Here is a 19,605-nt window from a genome sequence, read left to right as displayed (position 1 = left end):
ATAAGAATGTACATCAGTTACAATAGTAAAATATGGGGAATAACATAAAAATCTAAAAATAAAACAATGGCTACGTAAATTAAGACATCCATACATTGAATTATTTTCCAATCACTAAGTGTATTAAACCTACCAAAACTGGCATTAAATATCAGTTTTAATTTTTTGGGACACACCAAGAAAGTAATGCTATTTTTTTAAAAAGCAAGTATGAAATTCTACAATATAATTCTAATTCTTTAAAAAATAGTATGCGTTATGTGTAACTTCAATAGCAATTCCTTAGGCATTGAAATAATTCTAAGTTCTTAGCCTAGGCCAAGCACATGTTCAGCACCTTATATACACTGCCTTACAGTTATGCTTATAAACATCTTAGGAGGTGGGTCTTTATCCTTGTGGAAGAAACCGAGACACAGAACAGGTAAGTAAATTGACCACGCGGAGAAAGCTCTTTCATGGAAAAGCGAGGACATAAGCTAAGGTCAGCTTGACCTAAAGTTTCTATTTATCATATCCATGTCTGCCCATGCAATTTAAAATTTTCCATTTCATATATTTTTATGGGCTCTAGAGATTCTAAAATAAACATTTAGTACCTTTATAATTTGTAAACAAATCAAGAATATAAATGTTATATTAAAGTAAGCATATTCACAAAGTGATGATTCTAAAAATTGCTTTCTTCAATGATGTTGGACCATGAACAGAATCTTTATGATCTTACACTAGTGTACTTAGCAATGAGCACGAGCACTCCTTTTAATAAATGTCATCCCAAAGGCTTTCATGAGCCACGTTAATTCTGCAACATTTATTCATTTAGGAAATACTTATTTAGCTGCCTTTTGCCAGCTATTGTACTAGGTGTTGGCACAACAGCAGGAGAACCAGTCTAAAATACTTTCTTTGGATATTAGGAAAGTCTTTGGGGGTTAAGTGGAGAGGGAAGATGAGACTGTCAGACTAACACTGAAAGTCCTGGCTACATACATCTAAGGAATTTTTTTTTTAATTTCCGTAAAAACTTATAATATTTCTGAGGATCCAGGACACCCCCCTGTAAGTGTCATACAATTTGAAGCCTCTACAATGCATTCATATTTTACTCTAATTATACTAGTCAGATGAACTCAAATGCTTTTTTACACATCATATAGTATTACACTCAGCACAGGCTGTATGGTTGCTTTCCTGGGTGGTACAATATTTTTATTGTTAAGTAAGCAGAACTGGACTATCAGAACAAGGATTCTTAACAAAAATGCAGTTGGATGGAATTCCATTCTTCTTGGCTCCATACCTCTTTGTCTGTGCCCACCTTCCACTTTTCCAGAAAACCTCATGTCTTTCAGCAAATGTCTTCTAACGTGAAGGCTATTGTCTTCACAGCTATAGATTAACAGGTAAATGCTTTCTTACTTTTTAACTTACGAGTCAACCAAAATTTTTATCAATTTAGACCTAGATCATTTACTTTTACTTGGCTGTTTTAATAAGATCAACTAAGTGAGAATATATATATTATAAATAAGTATATATTTTTCCTTGTCTACAAAGTCCCAGGCCCTAGTGATAGAAAAATGTTAAGAATATTCTTATTAAGAAAAATTGTAAGAAGTCCATATGAATGACAATGACTTAGACTTTCAATATTGAGTTCAAATAAATTTGGATCTTGCAGGGAGATCCCTAAAAGCAAAGGGTTACCTATTTGAGAAGGAAAAGCTGAGATGCCTTAGAATTGAACATGGACAGCAAATTAACTCTCCTTGTTAATTCACTTCCAGGGGAACTAAACACCAAGGAATCACTGAGAAACCAGAGCCAAAAAGATCTAAGTATGTACAACAGATACCTTAAGTTGTTTGTAAACTAGGTGCTTTTCTTTATCTTTCAGACTACAAATCTAGGAGGAAGGATGAGTGCCCTTAGTTCTGGGATCAGACGTCACTGCCACAGAGATTCATCTTATTTAATAAACGATACCATCCAATCTTTTCATAGTAATGAACACTTGTTTTGTCATCTTCAAAAATCATATACTACCCTCCCATGGTTTCTCTAAATAGTTTTTTAAGATTATAAAAATACTCAGTAAATCTACTCTCCTGTGAGTGTGCTAATTACTGTTTTAGTTCATGCTAACAGAAGAAATGGCTTAATAACAGTAACTGAACTGGAGGAGGTCAAACGGCTCATTCATTTAAAGTAATGAGTACAAATCACCTTTGCACTTAATATTAAGGCTATAATGTACATTTCACGGGTACCTGCTATTATTGCTACAAAAGGCTTTAGAAACAAATACAATTTAAAGTGTTTCAGTTTTCAAAATTATTTAATATACATAATGTCTAGGAGATAGACGACTAGCAGGAAAACTTTATTTTCCACTACAACAATAAGAACTGTTTCTTGTATCTCCAATTAAATGATTTCAGAAGGATTCATTACTCCGAAAACCAGTATGTATGAACGCCAGAAATTCAGATGACATCCAGGCTCAGAAATGTTTATTCGAAATGGGAACCAAACTATAAGATTTCTCTCTATTATTGACGATAGCCTTCCCATGGTGGAAATAATCTCCCTGTGACATAATCTAACAAGGAAGAAAGAAAGAAAGAAACTGGGAAGCCTGCAAAGTTCTCTGGACAAACCTTCCGGAGACTCTTTTAAAGAAGGAGGCATTTATCGAAGGGTCAGGGAGGTTAGGAAAACTATGCCAGGAGCCAGGGTCCGTCTTCCCCGGAGCGACCGAGATTGTCCCAGGTGAGCAGCGTCCCGGGCTCGGGATGGAGGCTGAGCACGCAGGGCGGTCCCCGAACGGCGGGCATCCTTTTGGCCAGGCGACCCCCTCTCCGTCTCCAGAAGCCCCGCGACACCCGAGGCTGGCGCGGGCTGCCCGGGACGCGCTGCCCACAGCCTCCCGCTCGCGAGGAGCATCTCCCCGGCCGCGGCTTCCGAGGCCGGCTCGGTCCCTCCGCCATCCTCCAGTCCTCCGACATTTTTCACGGAGACAGGGAGGTAGGGAGAAGGGGAAACGGCCGAACGTCTGCAGGCAGACTCTGCCGCAGCACGAGAAGCGAAGAGGAGGAAGGAGGCTAGCGAAGAGGCGGCGATTCAACCGATTCCATCGACAATCAGCAGAATCCTCGGCACCCCCGGCCGGGGAGGCTCGGATACACCCACCCGGGCAGCGGCTCGGGGGCTTGGTGGGCGTTCCTCCTGCTGGTGCCCCCGAGGCTGTGAAATCTACCCGAAACCCAGCACCCGAGAACTCCCTTTCCTACGACTAGCGGGAGGGGAGGAACAAAAGAGACCCGCACGCCCTACATCCACACACACACACGCACACACACGCTCGCACACTCGGCTCACCGACGCTCTAGGTGTGCATTTCGGCAACCCCTGTGGCTTACACCTTCCCCACCTGCTCAGTGCATTCACCTGAAGGTAAAGAAAGGAAAAAAAAAAAAAAAACCACCACCCCGAGGGGATCGGTCGACGGGGCACCGTGAATTTCACATTCGGTTTCCTAACAAACCACCACGAAAACCCCGCAGGACCTCGCGCCCCCGCGGGGTCCCCCGCCGCCCCCCGGCCCTCTCTGCGGGTTCCGCGAAGGCGCCCAGCTCGCCGCCTCGGACCCGACCGAGGGCTCCCCGGGCGGGCAGGACACTCGCCCAGCCCCTCCGCGGCAGCTGGAGGGCGGCGAGCGGACCGCGCGGTGGCAGCAACGCGGGATTCAACTTCCCAAACCTGCGGCGCGGACCCCGCTCCCTCCCGCCGGCGCCGAGACCCCCCGCGCCCGCAGCCGCCCTTGCTCGGGCTCCGGCAGTGGCACTCTCCGCCCCCTCTTTCCTTCACCTCCCCCAGCCGCCACCTTTTCAAAATTCATGCATCGGTGCAAAGCAGACATTTTGGTGTCATTTACTTAGCACCGCTCGGTTTCAGAGGCAGCATCTTACCCAGTCGCCTGGAGGTGTGGGCAGCGCACCGAGGGGTCCGGGGGCGCGAGGCTCGGCTGCTCGGTCCTCTAGCGGAGCGGGTCTGCTGCCATCCGCCCAACTTCAGCACCCAGCGGGCGAGAAGAGACCGAGAGAGGCGAGGATGGAGGGGAGAGGGGAAGGGGAGGAGGGAGGGTGGGCGGGGAGCGAGCGGGAGCCGCTCGGCAGCGCGCATGCGCCCCGCGGCGGGCGCAGCCCCTCGCCCGGCTCGGCCCGAGGTGCCGCGGCTGCCCCCGGCGCGCGGCCGCGTGAGTCACGGCCCCGCCCCTCCCGGCGGCCGGGCCCCGGCGCGCCCGCCTCGGCTCCGCGCCCACGGAGCGGGGGGCTCGGCGGAGCTCCGCGGGAGCCGCGGGGACCCGGGAGCCTTCCCGGATCGGAGAGGCTCTGGCTCCTGGGCGCCTTCAACTACCCGTCCGCCCGCAGTCCGCGCGGTTTCTCGTGCTCCGGCGGAGGCGGCTGGAAACCCGGGGCTCGTCCTAGAGAGGGAGGAGCTGCAGAAGCGGGGTCCCCGGGGAAGCCGTCCCTGCGTGGGGCTTCGGGACACTGTGGACTCGAGCAAGTTTTGCTCCCCGAAGGACTCGACCGTAGGAGGAGTTCTTAACTTTATTGACGTCCTCTCCCAGAAATCTGACCCTTTACCCTAAAGAATTATTTCGGATCAGGTCTGGGGGCATGTATTCCGTCCCAGGCGTCTGGACCGCTGGGACCAGAGTTCTGAGCGAGAAAAGTCGACGACAAGGCAAGAGCCGTGAATTACTAACCGAGGTGTTGATGCTGGGGGCCTGGAGCATCCTTTGGGGACAGCTCGGTAGCTCTCAGGACTGATAATTGTTCCATTCGCTAGCGGAGCCCAGCTTGATGGTGAAGAAGCTTTGGATGCTTAATGCATCATGAGCGCTAGATTGCATCTCCCGTGATTAAATTGAAGTGTTTGTGAGGGCGAATTAGGGAAGCTGGTGTCTCTCTTCAGATGTGACATCTGTGGGAAGAGGAGTGAGTTCCTGGCTGGAATGATTAGGCTTTTTTCTTATACGTACTTAAAATTGTTTACTTGTAAATATATATGATTTTCCATAGCTTGTGTGCGCCCCTACTTTCAAACAGTGTTACTCTTATGCCAGGCTCCCTGACTGAACACCCTCCTGGCCTCCCCCCACCCCGCCCCCTCTCTATTTGAGTTAAATAGATGTTTCAGGATTTGCTCCAGGGCCTTCTTTCTCTAGCTGTGGCATGGCTTTGGGTACCAGTGTTCTTCAACGCCTATCCCCTGGGCTGGTGTTGGTCTGTAAATTGTTCCGTCCCGGTCTGTAATGAGAGATAAGGACAGAAATTGAGAGCAACATTTAGAAACTTCCCTAGCATGCCTTGCTATCCAAGCACATTAGTCAGTTGCACTTGTATGTCTCATTTTATTTGTAAAGTAATTCATTTTTGTTGGATTTTATAGAAGTATTGGTCCATGATACCAAAAAAAAAATTTTTTTTTTTTTTTTTTTTTTTTTTTTTAAGCAAAGAAATGTTGAAGAAATTAGGTTTTATGGTTTGGCCAACCTCAAACTGTGTGTCACTCCCAGATTTATATCTTCAGTTTTGATCTCACGGAACGCTTTTATGTTTTCTACAACCTTTATGGCTCCATTTGAAGAATAATTATACTGGTTAATATTTATTGAGTCATTACTGAGTGTTAGGTCCTAATCCAAATGTTTTACATATGTTTCTTATTTTCTCTACAAGGTATATGCTATTATTATGTTTAACAGACATCTCAAAAGAGAACTGCAGATATCCACCCCCTCCAAACCTGTTCCTCTTTCAGTTGTTCCACCCAGCTACTCTAGTCAAAATTTAGAAGTTACCTTTGTTTTGTCTCCTTTTTTTTTTTTAACTCTACATCTAATTAATTAGCAAGACCCCTTGTCTCAACCTCCACAATGTATCCCTAGTTCATCCATATCTTTCCCTCTCCACTGCTATAACCATAGCCTAAGCTACCTCCTCTCGCAAGAACTATCCTAAGAGCTACCAGTCAGTCTCTCTTCCACAACCCCAAAACAACACATTCTCTAAATGACAGGTGAGTGATCTTTTAAAAAACATAATTACATCAGCGGGCCTGGGTGGCTCAGTCATTGGGTGTCCGACTCTAGATTTAAGCTCAGGTGTCCATCTCAGGGTTGTGAGATCAAGCCCTGTGTTGGGCTCCAGGCTGAGTGTGGAATACACTTTAAAAAAAAAAAAATTAAAAACATAATCACATCATGTCATGTGCCTGCTTAAAACTCTCCAGTGAGTTTTCATTGTAATTTTTTTTTTTTTTTTTTTAGATCTTATTTAGTTATTTGAGGAGAGAGAGAGACAGTGAGAGAGGGAATACAAGCTGGGGAAGTGGGAGAGGGAGAAGCAGGCTTCCTGTGGAGCTCGATGCAGGGCTCAAACCCAGGATGCTGGAATCATGACCTGAACCGAAGACACATGCTTAACAATGGAGTTACCCAGGCACCCCAAGTTTTCATTCTACTTTAAATGCAACCTCTAATCCTTACCATTGCCCAGAAGGTTCTACATAATCTTGTCCCAGCCTACGTGTCTTATACTATGCTCCCATAGACCATAGCTATGTGTAGTGTTGCCATATTAGCCTATGTCTTTTACTTTCTTGAATAAGTCTAGCTTACAGTACTTGAGTCCTCTGCCTGGAGTCCTCTGCCCCCAGATCTTTAGAATAGGCTCCTTCATATCTTACAGGTCTCTGTTAGGGCATCACCTACTCAGGCTTTACCTAACCACTCAATGTAACCTTCCTCAGAGTTCTTCTGTCTTGCATCACCTTGCTTTATTTTCTTCCATATACTTTTCCCTATCTGAGTCAACTTGCATTTGTTTACTTGTTTATTATCTCCTTCTCCCCTTCTTGAATAAAGTATCTTGAGAGCTTTGCCTGGACTTTACCCTGTTTTATCTCTAGTGCTCCGAACAAGATTTGGCCCTCCATATATACTCAGGATTTAGCGGGTGAATTTGTGATTGAATGAATAAATAACACAATTAGAAAAAACATTATTTTTTTAAGCATTCTTTATTTTTTCTGATGCTTCTTCTTCCTGGGCCCTCATTGCTGCATATCAGAATCTGTTGTGTCCCAGAAGAATGCAAATAGACTACATGTTTCCTCTGCCCACTCTATCAAAGATGGCTCCTTGCAATGCCACACATTTATTTTTTAATTTTTTAAATTTTAAAAAAGATTTTATTTATTTATTTGAAAGAGAGAGAGATAGTAGGGGTGTTTGGGTGGCTCAGTGGGTGAAAATCTCTGCCTTCAGCTCAGGTCATGGTCCCAGGGTCCTGGGATCAAGCCCCATATCCGGCCCTCTGCAGCAGGGAGCCTGTTTCCCTTCCTCTCTCTCTGCCTGCCTCTTTGCCTACTTGTGATCTCTGTCTGTCAAATAAATAAATATAAAAATCTTAAAAAAAAAAAAAAAAGGGAGAGACAGTGACAGAGAGCCCATGACCAGGGAGGAAGGGTAGAGGGAGAAGCAGACTTCCCACTGAGCAGGGATTTGAATACAGGATTCCATCCCAGGATGCTGGGATCATGACCTGAACAGAAGGCAGACACTTAACTGAATGAGCCACCCAGGTGCCCAGCAATGTCACACATTTAAACTAGAATCCAGGGTTGTATTGCTAGAACTAACTTTATGACAAGCATCATCAGCAAAAAAGAGATCTTTTACTTCCATGAACTTCTCTAAACTACAATAATAGAAACATGGGCAGTGTTTTGCACCTATGACAGTTTGGATATCCTGTCCATGATTTACTTGCTGAAGTCAAATGCAACTTCCTGATGACTTTCTTTCACAGTTATAATTTGTTGTGAAATCCTTTATGCATTAACTAGAATCTTCATTGACAATGTTGTCGGAACTGGATGTATTGCCTACATTGAGTATTGAAGAGATGGGTGGAAGTGACCACAGTTATAATGACCTTCACCTCATTGAGTTTGATTACATGTGATCTATGTGTACATCTGGGTCTTAGGAAATATCTACAACAGCAATGCACCAAATAGTGGCTTGGTAAATAAGTCAATTCAATAAACTTTATTAATGTCTACCATATGCCTGGAATTATGTCTTCAAGTTTTTTGCAAAAAATGTAAATGTTATACAAAATTATTATATATGAGTCAGAAATGGATTTCAGTTCATTTTAGCCATGGAGATGCCTTCTCTTTGCACAGAATTTTGGAGCTCCTTCGGCTTATCATTATCAAGCAGCTGTGAGGTAACTATGAAAATCAGTGTTTGATCATGATCATTTCCATACCATTACGAATGCATTTTTCAAGTAGAATCTGGATACAACAGCAGATTTTGGCATAATGACTTCATAGTAAGGCAGACAGGAGATTTGTAAGCAAGATATTTACAGACAGAAAATATTGGAAAAGGACAGAACATCAAAATGTTTACAGTACACTTACTCATAATTATGGTTCTTTTTCATCATTAGGAGACCCAAAGTCTACCTCAGTGAGTCTGTTAACGTTGGAGGTTATTTCAGGAAGAAATTATGTAGCATCTTTATGTTTCATTTTCTCTTTTCCAACATGCTCATTTTTTAAAAAAGCAATTATTTTACCTTTGAAAAGCAGAGGGGGGCACCTGGGTGGCTCAGTCAGTTTAGCATCTGCCTTTGGTTCAAGTCATGAACCCAGGGTCCTGGGATTGAGCCCCACATTGGGCTCCCTGCTCAGTGGAGAACCTGATTCTCCCTCTCCCTCTGCCTGCTGCTCTACTTACTTGTGCTCTATCACTCTCAAATAAATAAATAAAATCTTAAAAAAAGAAAAAAAAAAAAAAAGCAGAGGGAAAAAGGAGGAAATTTGCTTCAATCTAGAAAATCCTGACTCCTCTGTCTAGGCAAACTTCTCCGGGCTGGAGCCAGAAAAATAGTTAAAATATGACTGCTTAAACACACATTTTTCTTTACTCTTGGTAAACAGAACTTTCCATGTTTCTTCAATCGGTTTTAATCAAACCATAGAGACAGATTCTTTTCAGGGATCTGATTTAGATGGAAACAGTCTGATTCCCAGATAAAATGAGATATAATTAGAGTTTCACATTTTATATGTATGTTTTTATAAATCATGAGTTATTAATGTTTCTTTAATTGTTTAACTTACCAATATTAAACTTAAAAGGCTCAATATTATTCTGTTAGAAAGGCATTAGTGCATTTATACTTCAACGTAATTGGATGAATCCATGGAAGCAGATATAAAGAACTTTATGTGATTTTTTTTTATCAGTTATGCTCAGTTTTGTACATAAATTCCTGCAGTGGCTTGACAAGAACCACTTGGGTCTCAGTCACCCCAAGTACTTTATAAAAGTGCTCATCTGATGGACTATGCATATTCACATTCTGTTTGGTCAATAAGGTTGGATGATAATACTCTGCTTCTCCACGGAGAAATAGCAAAATGTTTATCTCAACTAGAGAACATAATGATGTTCAATTATTATAGTCTGATTCTTTGTGGATGGAGAAATATTTCAGAATTTAGTGGTCGATGTTATATTGAGATTTTTGAAGGCTTCTTCTTTTTTTTTTTTTTTTTTTTTTGACAGACAGGCAGAGATCACAAGGAGGCAGAGAGGCAGGCAGAGAGAGGGGAAAACAGGCTCCCTGCTGAGCAGAGAGCCCAATGCCAGACTCAATCTTCGGACCCTGAGATCATGACCTGAGGTGAAGGCAGAGGCTTTAACCAACCGAGTCACCCAAGCGCCCTTTTTGAAGGCTTCTAGATGATAGTAGCTGGATTGTGGAGCAGACATTTGCTTTGTATGACCTACCTCCTGGGTTTGATGGAAGGAAGGTAGAGAGAAGCAGTGATTTGATTTCTCGGTGGTTTCTCACATCTTTACTATGTTTTGGTTTATGGCAGAGCAAGTTCAGAGATGCATAAAGTTAATAACTCTCTTCATGTCTATGTGTACTGTGTGTATGATCTAGAAGGCCCTGGCGACTAATGTTTGAGTTCCATGTTGCAATATCCTTAATTTGCAAATCAGAAATTCTATATCCACATTGTCAAAGTTTTGCTAAAGGTCCTGTGGTTTCTTGATTTCTTGAGAACTGGTTTCACAATGTGACTATGTTAAAGTAGTATGCTCAAGTTTTTCATAGTCTCACCTGTCTTCACATTTGAATTTTAGTAGAATTTGCCTAATTCTGTGCATGATTGCCCATCCAGTCTTATCTGTCCATTAATTCATTCGCCCACTCACTCAAAGAGCTCTTAAGAAGTATCTGTCCTCCTATTGTGGGAAATAGAAATTCCATGGAAAATAATGTTCCTGTCCTTGACATGAATTTATAATTGAACTGAGATAGGCTTTACATACATGAAGTAACCAGAAGAAATCAATGAGAACACTTGAGATAATGTGGTATTATTTTTTCCTTCCAGGAGGTAGGGCAGAAAATGATGAAAAAGGAAATTGCATGTTTTATAATCAGAACTCTCAACTGCACAGCATAGAAATTGCAAATGATAAAAGTGGCCCATTGAAGTACACATTGGGAACTCTCTTTGTATTCCGGGGAACTGGTTTTGAATGGCTTTGCAGATTTGTAATAGGAATTCAAAGAAGGAAGGATTTAAAATATAATATTCAAATAGGAAGTTATTTGTTAAACTTTAAGTTGACAGCCACTTAGGAAATATTAAGCACCTTCAATATGCTAGGCATTGTGCAGGACTCTGGGAAGATTGCAAAATGAGACATAGGATAAGGGATATAGTAGCGAGTATGTAGAGTCTAAAGAGATCACACTCAGCTCATTGGTTATAGCTGACTATGGCCCTTGGGATGATCTACAAAGAATGGGAGCCATTTACATATGCTGAGATGTGTGAAAGGGCATTTGGGTTGGAAATCACAATACGGTATCCTGATGGTGTGTTGGTTCAGAATAACAGGATATATATGGTAAAACCTGATTAGTGTGGTTTAGTTACATAAAGTTATTAAGTTCTAAATGTAGACTGAGGCGACATTGTGGTGTGTATATGTGGGGAAAGTCTTGGGTATGTCAAATTGGTTTCATCTCCCTACCAAGTCTAATCAAGTTCTACTACTGTGTTGTACAGGATTCTGAGGCCAAATCTGAGAGTAAGCAAGAAAGATGACTATGATTATTAACAATGTCTGATATTCTGTTTCTACATTTGTCTAGTATTTGAAATCTTTATTCTAGTCAATAGGGAGTCAAATGATTTTGAAAAAGGGGAGCTGTATATATTCAGGATGATAGTTCTTGAGAAACTCTCAAACTCTCATTTTTTTCCTCCAAAATTGATATTCTGAGAACAATGAATTCATTTGGTAAATAAGCTGGGATAATGGAAATTGATCTGTAAATTTCTTTCTTGGGGTTTGATAAATATACTAGCATATTAAAGGCTCTGAAAAGCTCCTTGATTATAAAAAGCCAAGATAGCTACTAAACACATGGGAAGATTCTTTCTTTCTTTCTTTTTTTAAGATTTTATTTGTTTATTTATCAGAGAGAGAGAGAGCACGCACAAGCAGGCAGAGTGGCAGGGAGAGGCAGCAAGCTTCCCGCTGAGCAAGGAGCCGGATGTGGGACTCTATCCCAGGACCCTGGGATCATGACCTGAGCTGAAGGCAGCAGCTTAACCCACTGAGCCACTCAGGCACCCCAAGATTCTCTTTCTTTTTCACACACACATACACACACCACACACAGACATGTCCATACGCACGTGCAGAGCTAACACACACACATTATTTACATATTTGCCCATATAAATGTGGTATCAAGAATCTCAATTTTATTGATTTTGTGATCTAAAATTTAAATAAAGTTAACTTTAGCTTTAGTTCTAGTTGGTTATAAAGTCATAAACAGGATTTCTTCGCACATAAATGTACCTAACTTCTATTTTTTTAAAACTCATTTGGGCAATGTATCCTGGACATCTATTACATGGTTATGTGGCAGGTACTGTTCCAGGTAGTGGAGATTCATCAAGAAACAAAATGAACAAAAATACTACCCATTTGGGGCTTATATTCTAGTGATGGAGATAAAAATCGTGTAAATTAAGTATATAGTAAGCTAGATAACTCTAAGAGCGAAAGGGAAAAACTAAGTCAGGCAAAGAGGATAGTATATGTGCTTGTGAGCCAGAAGGCCTTCTGAAAATTATGCATATGATAGAAAGAAGATCTAATGGGGGAGGTATGAGTCAAGATGTGGGGATGGAGCACCATGTTGGGCTCCCCACTCAACGAGGAGTCTGCTTGTCACTCCCTCTCTGCTCCTCCCCCCGCTTCTCTGTTCACTCTCTCAAATAAAGAGCATCTTAAAATAATAATAATAATAATAATAATAATAATAATAATGAAAGATGTGAAGGAAGCAAGAGATTAAGTTAGTGGCTCTCTGGAAAAAATATTCCAGCAGAGGAAACAGCTAGTGCAAAGGCCATTAGGTAAGTACGTCAATCACAGTCCCAGGACAACAGTGAACAAATGGAGGGGGTTTTAAGACTTGATGTTAGAGAGAGAAGAGAAGGTAATCATGCACCACCTTGTAGCTCAGGATGTTGGCGTATGCTCTAGGGAATTGTAGAGCCGCTGGAAGGTTGCTAACGGACTTCCACGGAAGACAAGCCACAGCCTTTGAGAAGACTATTTGCAATGTGTGTATAACGCAGCCCTGTAAAGAACTGCTCAAGAGCAATAAGGAAAAGACAACACTCCAATAAGAAATGGAGAAAATAAGAATAGGATCCCTGTGACTACCAGGCTGAGGACAAACTGAGGGGGATGGACCAGAAGCCAGGAGGGCACTTGGGCTGCTCTTGCAGCCAACCAGGGGGCAGGATGGTGGAGGTATGGACCACAGTCACAACACGGGGGATACTAAGGAGAAGGCAAATGCTTGATACATTTTCAAAGTAGAGTTTATAGGATTTGCTGACTGTTTGGATGTGCGAAAGAATTTGAGAAATCAAGGATGACTCCACTGGTTTTGGCCTGATCACGGAAACTTCCCTTTAATAATGATGTGCTTGATTTCCTGTTTCCAGAGCTCTCCTATCCACAGCTGAGACCAATAAATTACTATAAACAGACTTAACCGACAGTTTTGGCAGGACCTCTTGGTCCAACAAGCAAGAGGATTCCAGAAAAAGGCAATGCGGAGAGCTCTACCAGCCTCTTACACGGGTGCAGCTCTGACTTTGAATCCTGAAACGGAACTTCCAATCTTTCTTTTGTTTTGCTCCCTTTGCCTCCGAATAACCGCTCTCTTGTCTGGGATAGGAGTGTCACTCTCTCACTCGAGTGTCTGAGTGCCATGAGGTCCTGCTTGAGTGCCACACCACGTGATCCCTGCTTTCCAAAGCCTCCATGCCAACCACCTGCCTGTCTGGTCTTCCATCTATTTCCTCTTGCCAAATCCCCTGCCACAGAGATCTGCCGGCTGCCAGGACTTGCGACTGTTGCCTTAGGTTGGACCTCTCGAATGCTTACAACTTGCCATCCTAGCCTGGACCTTCACCCTTTACCTGCTGTCATCATCTCCTATAGTTCTGTGGCTTTTCTCATGTGTTCAGTTCTTCCCAGTTCTTAAGAGAATTCATTCACTTAAGGATTCATTCATTCATATCTGCATTAATGCATCCAAAGAACAGTTACTGAGTGCTAATTTTGAGTCGTCTGCCTGAGACTGTACAAAAAATGTGAAAGTAGGCTCTATTCTCTCTGTCTTAGAGCAGCACCTGGTATCTAGAAGGACATGGGCTAATGAGGGAGACAGACACGTAAGCAATATTTACAGTGAATTGTGATAATTGCTCTCAATCTCTAATCATCTTTTAAAAATGTAGACCTTTTAAGGCTCGACAGAAAGCCTGGTACAGTGTTTTACAGACTGGAATTAGAATTCATCTGATCAAGGCTGGAGTTTCAGCTCTCCCACTCCCTAGCTGAGTGACACCGGCAAGTTAATTTGCCTCTGTGACTTCCGTTTCTTCGTCTTTGAAATGGGAATACTAACGAGATGTCTTATAGGGTTGTTGTGAGGATTACATAAGATATTCATCTAAAGTGCTTTATCATTGCTGCTGACACATACCAAAGCATAATGTTTTAGCACATCTTCATTTTCCTCTCTTCCTCCTCTTTCTTCCCTGGCAGTCGAAGTGGGTGTGACAGGAACACAGGAGGAGAATCCTTGGCACAAGGGGAACCTTCTCAGAGTCCCAGGGCCTGGGAGGTCAGGAGTCCAGGGCTCTCAGAGCGCCCTGCAAGGATCTGAGTCATAACATTCTTTAGGAATTGCCTGTGCATTGGATCATCTCCTTCCTAAGACTTGCTTCTCGCGGACAGGATAGGGAGCTGCTCACACTGCAACCCAGCATCTTCCACGGTGCCACGTAGGAAAAAATGCCCAATAAATATGAAAAAAAAATGACGAGGCTTCCCTGGGGTGGTGCCTATTAAATTAAATTTGAAAGCAGGAATTCATCACATGAAGCTGGAGTAAGAGCGTTCCCAGCCTTTAGGAGAGCCTGAGCAGTGTGCTGAGACCGGAGAACTTTAATGTATTCAGGAAACTTCAGGTCACGTGGGAGTCCCCTACCTCCCTGTCTATGCACCGCATGAGACCTGAATTTTGAAAGGTGGGCAGGGGCTCGATCAAAAAGGACGCTGTATCTAGAATAATGAAATAATGAAAGAGTTCAGGCCTTTCTCTGGGATGCAGAGCACAGTATGCTAGGAGGTAGGTCACTGGAGGCTTCTCACGATCTGGTCTTTACCTTCCTTTTCCAGACTCCTCTCCTTGACTACTAATGTCTGCTCTGGCAGCCCCAGAATATTTGTGCCTCACCCTTCCCCCACCCCTCCAACATCCCCTCCAACATCCCAGCACTTCTGTGTTCTTGCTTTGTTTCTTTGCTTATGTTGTTTCACTGCCTGGAATGTCCCCATCCCTCCTTATTACCAACACCTCCTCACTGGGCCCCTGTCTCCTAGTGATTATTCATTCTGTAGTCCAAGAGGCACCAGCTCCAGAAAGTCACTTGAATTTTGGAACTCTCGCCCCATCATTAAAGTTCACATCCAATGAGTGCTCACTATGGGTCAAGCACCCTGTTCACTTTGTAGCTATAATTTAAATTAGTTCTCACAGCAACCCCATAAAATTGGTAATATCCTTTTTTAAATTGAGCAAACTGATCTCCTTTGTTATTTTTTGATTTATTTTACATTTTGTAGATGAGCAAACCAAAGCTTAAATTATCTCAGGTTAAAGACTGGCTGAGCTATGCCCCTTGATGTAGGGGCTACAATCCCCAGTATCTTTGAACTTGAGCATTACCCTTCACTGTTTAAACAGGGTCATGTGACCCTTCCACATCTCTGTAACTTTTTTTTAGCAGTATCAATTGGATAGCACATTAAGTTACATAGTTTCCATTTTACAGTTACAGTTTTAAACCTTTCTGTGTCAAATGTCTTTTTCCTATTCCTTGATGATATCTTGGGCAGATTCCATAATTATCTGGTCACTTTCCATTATTAAACTCACTTTAGCCCAGTTTAAAATTTGAATTTTTTTTTTCTCAAAACTCTTTTTCTTTCCATTGCAAGACAGGCTCTTGGCACAAGGGAGTTGGAATGAAGATTGGGCACACTCTGCTCTCTTACTCCCTCCCCCACCTCCTCTAGCCAGGCCCAGCTCCACTGGGTCGGAGGGAGTCCGGGAGAAGAGATGTAGAGAAAAGGGCAAACGTGTCTTTATTTAACTGGTTTTGGCCACAGCTCTCTCCTTGTTGGCTGTGTGTGCTTTGGAAACAAACACTAATGGACTACTGGTGTTTTTATTTGTATGGCACGTGTTCAGATGCTGGCTCTCTGTGAGCACAGTGTGTGGGTTCTTAGGAGGGCCATGCTGGGGCTCCTGCTCTACACCCCTAAACCTGAGAGCCAGCTGCTGCCCCCGCACCATGGCCACACTGTTCCCGTCACTGGCGGTCTCCCCATAGACTTTTGTTGCTAAAGTCTTCTCACCAAGTGGGCAGCCGTCTTGGCTGGGACTCCAGCAAGCTGGCTCAAAAACAGGTCAGATTTCATGATGTCCACACAGCGATGAGAGATTCATACAACCACGCTATTCTAGAGGGTGGAAAATGCAAGAAACTATCCTGTCACTGGTACCTCACTGCCTGGCCGTCCATCTCTCTGTCCAGTCATTGAGCTGATGAGCAAATTCGCAACCCAAGCAGATGCCTATTCATGGTGCTGAAGGAACTGCTGTTTTTGTGGCATGCACACCTAGTCTATTGCTTTTGTCTTAAAAATATTTTATAAATACAATATTTTATTCATTATAAAAGTTTAATAAACACTAAAAACTAACAACCATGTACTTATCATTTTGAAAATTAAAGCATTTCCCAGGACCTCAGAATTCATCTTTGAAGAGGGCATTATTTTACCTAACACATATTTGTATTACTAAAAAATATTTTGTATAGTTTTGCTTGTTTACACGGTTTACATAAACAGAATTAATTAGTATGATTTTTTCTTTGGCTTATTTTTTCCACTTAATATTAGATTTTGGGTTTATCCATGTTGATGCATGAGCTATATTTATTTTTATTACTACACAGTATTCTATTGTGTGAATACACTATACCATAATATAATGAAAAATGTACCATTTATATATCTGTTTTACTGTTAATAGACATTTCAGTAGTTTCAAGTTTGGGGCTAGTAAGAACATTACTAATAAGAACATTCTTATAAATATTTACCCTGATTTTTGTGAGCACATGTTTCTTTAAGGTTATATTTAGATTTTAAATTGAAGGCATTTCATATATTTCATTTTCCATATTTTCTCCTGAGAAGTCAATTGTCACTCTGTTAATCATTTTTCTTTTATGTTACCTATTTTTCTCTTTGAATTCTTCTAAGCCCTTCTTTTTGTTGCTGATTTCTTTTTATTTACAAGCTTGAAATTTATTGAATTCTTGAAAATGAGAAAGACTAAATCAATTATGTTAATTATTTATTCCAAAAAATTAGGGGAAAAAAGTGGAAAGATAGTCTGAAGATAAGCAGAGGAAGAAATTACTAAAGGTGTAAGCAGAACACATTGAACCAGAATAAACAAAAAAGTAAAACAGATAAATAGATAAAAATCAATAAGCCATCTGTAAAATTAATAAATAAAAATGAAAAAAGTGCTGCAAATCTTCAAAATAAGGAATAACGAGGAAAGAAACATCAAAACAAATCACAAAAGATTACTTACTTATTTTTTAAGAGAGAAAGTGCGCGTGCGCACACACACAGACACACACAGACACACACACACACACAGAAGCAGCATAGGGGAGGGGAGGTGTGAGGGACAGAGGAGTGAGTGAAACTCAAGCAGCCTCTATGCTCTGCTCAGCTCAGCACGGAGCCCTCATCCAGGCTAGATCTCATGACCCTGAGATCATGACCTGAGCAGAAATCAGAAGTCAGACGCTTAACCAACTGACCCACACAAAGTAATTTCTGCTGTTATTTCTTTAACTTTTTTTTCCCCCGCGTCTCCTGGAAACTCAATTTCATGTATGAAAAGTTAGTGAGCATTGCTTACATTTTCTATTTAGTTACTTTGATCCTTTATTCCCTCTATCATTATCTTGGATAATTTACATCAGTCAGCCTGTCTGTAGATTCACTGGTATCTCTTTCTGCAGTGTTTATTAGGCTAGTAAGCCTATCTAACGTGCTTTGGATGTCAGGTGGTGTATTTTTCAGTTTCAGAATTTGCATTGTATCTTATCTTGTAGTTTTCGTTTGTTAGCTGAAATTTACCATTGTTTACCCATTCTTTGTCTTTTACTGTAATTTATATGTATTAGCATTTTCAAGGTCCTTGTCTCTTAGATACAGTATCTTTATATTATGTGTTCTTTTTCTTTGCATATTTGTATCTTTCATAATATTTAATTTCATATCAGAAGTGTATAAAATAATAGTGGAGGTGAAGCTCTACCTTTTTTGGATACTATTTCTCCAGACAGAGAGTTGTTTCCTATGTCTGGCAGCTAAAGTGAGGGTATAGATGACTTTAATGACATTGGGATTATCTCCCAATTAGCCCAAACTCTAGCTCCACTAAGGAGCCAACCTCGCTGATTTTGTCCTAGTCTAGAATCATTTGGGCCACGCTCTTGTGCTCCAGGGCTCAAGACCCCAGGCCATCTGAGAGTGGCAAGTTGCACGTGTTCTTTCTGCATTTCAGGCCTAGCTTTCCTTCTCTTTTCTCCACAAAATTAGTAATTAGGGTCCGGAAGAATTGTCAGGTTAAGAAAATCATTAAGAAAAAAAAAATAATGTCAAATCAATGAAATAAGCTTCTACCTTAAAAACTAGAAAAAGAAGAGTAAAATTAACCAAAAGAAGAAGAGAAATAATAAAGTTTAGTGAGGAAATCTAAGAAAGAGGAAACAAATAGGAAAGACCTACAAAGGCAAGAATAAGTATTCTGAAATCATCAGTAATATCAATAAATCTCCACTACCAAGTCTTAACAATGAAAAATGAGAGAAAACATCATAACAAAAATTAAGAGGGAAAGCAGGAGTACCATTTAATATCCTACAACAATTAAAAGGATAATGAGGGCATATTATGGATGATTTTTTCCAGTAAAATTGATAGCTTAGATGAAATGGACAAAATCATTAAAAGACACAAAATATCTCATCATACATAAGAAGAAATAGAACATCTGAATCTTCCTGTATTATATGAAGAAATTTAATTGGTAATTAAAATATTCCCTACAAGAAAAACCCTGCCTAGGTGTTTCATTGGTGAATTTTATAAAGAAATTTTTCTGAACTAGTATGAGTGCTATCGGAAAACAGAGGAGGACAACACTTCCTAACTAATTTTATGAAGCTAGAATAACACTATTTCTGACCCACTAGGAAAATTATGTTTAAAAAGACAAGTATATGCCAATAGCACTAATATAAGTATAAATAAAATTCTTAACAGTGTAACTGATATAGCTAATCCATCAATACATAAAAGGGCTGTGCATATCACAAATACTAGGTTTATTTCAGAAATGCAAGTTTGGTTTAGCGTTAGAAAAATAAACATAATCCTCACCATATTATCAGAATAAAGAAGAATAAAACAAATAATATGTAAATAAGTTGGGAAAAAGTATTTTGCAAAATGTAACACCTGTTCATGATAAAAGCACTTAACAAACAGGGAAAAGTAAAGTACTTCCTCAATGTGATAAGGAGAGTCTATGACAAACATTGTGAATATTATCCATAATGATGAAGTATTAATTACTTTCCCTTAAGATTAGGAACAAAGCAAAGAAATTCACCCCTGCCAATTTTATTCAGTATTACACTGGAGGTTCTACTTCGTGCATTAAGAGATTTAAAAAAATTAAAGGCATGAGGATGGGAAAGGAAAAACACTGTTTATTTGCT

At 41.2% G+C, this 19,605-nt stretch overlaps 1 protein-coding gene across 1 annotated transcript in view; it reads right to left on the bottom strand.

Annotated features, from left to right (window-relative positions):
- RGS17 (regulator of G protein signaling 17) overlaps positions 1-4,141 on the bottom strand; it is a 90,605-nt gene extending 86,464 nt beyond the window's left edge. The window contains exon 1 of the mRNA XM_059176728.1: positions 3,975-4,141. The gene's annotated coding sequence lies outside the window, so the exon portion shown is untranslated. The remainder of the gene's footprint in view (positions 1-3,974) is intronic.
- Between the last annotated feature and the right edge of the window lie 15,464 nt (positions 4,142-19,605).

The sequence above is a fragment of the Mustela lutreola genome, chromosome 6 (genome assembly GCF_030435805.1).
Source record: "Mustela lutreola isolate mMusLut2 chromosome 6, mMusLut2.pri, whole genome shotgun sequence".
In the NCBI taxonomy this organism is placed as follows: Eukaryota; Metazoa; Chordata; class Mammalia; order Carnivora; family Mustelidae; genus Mustela; species Mustela lutreola.
Note: the sequence above shows the minus strand (reverse complement) of the source record. Positions and strands in the feature narration are given on the sequence as shown.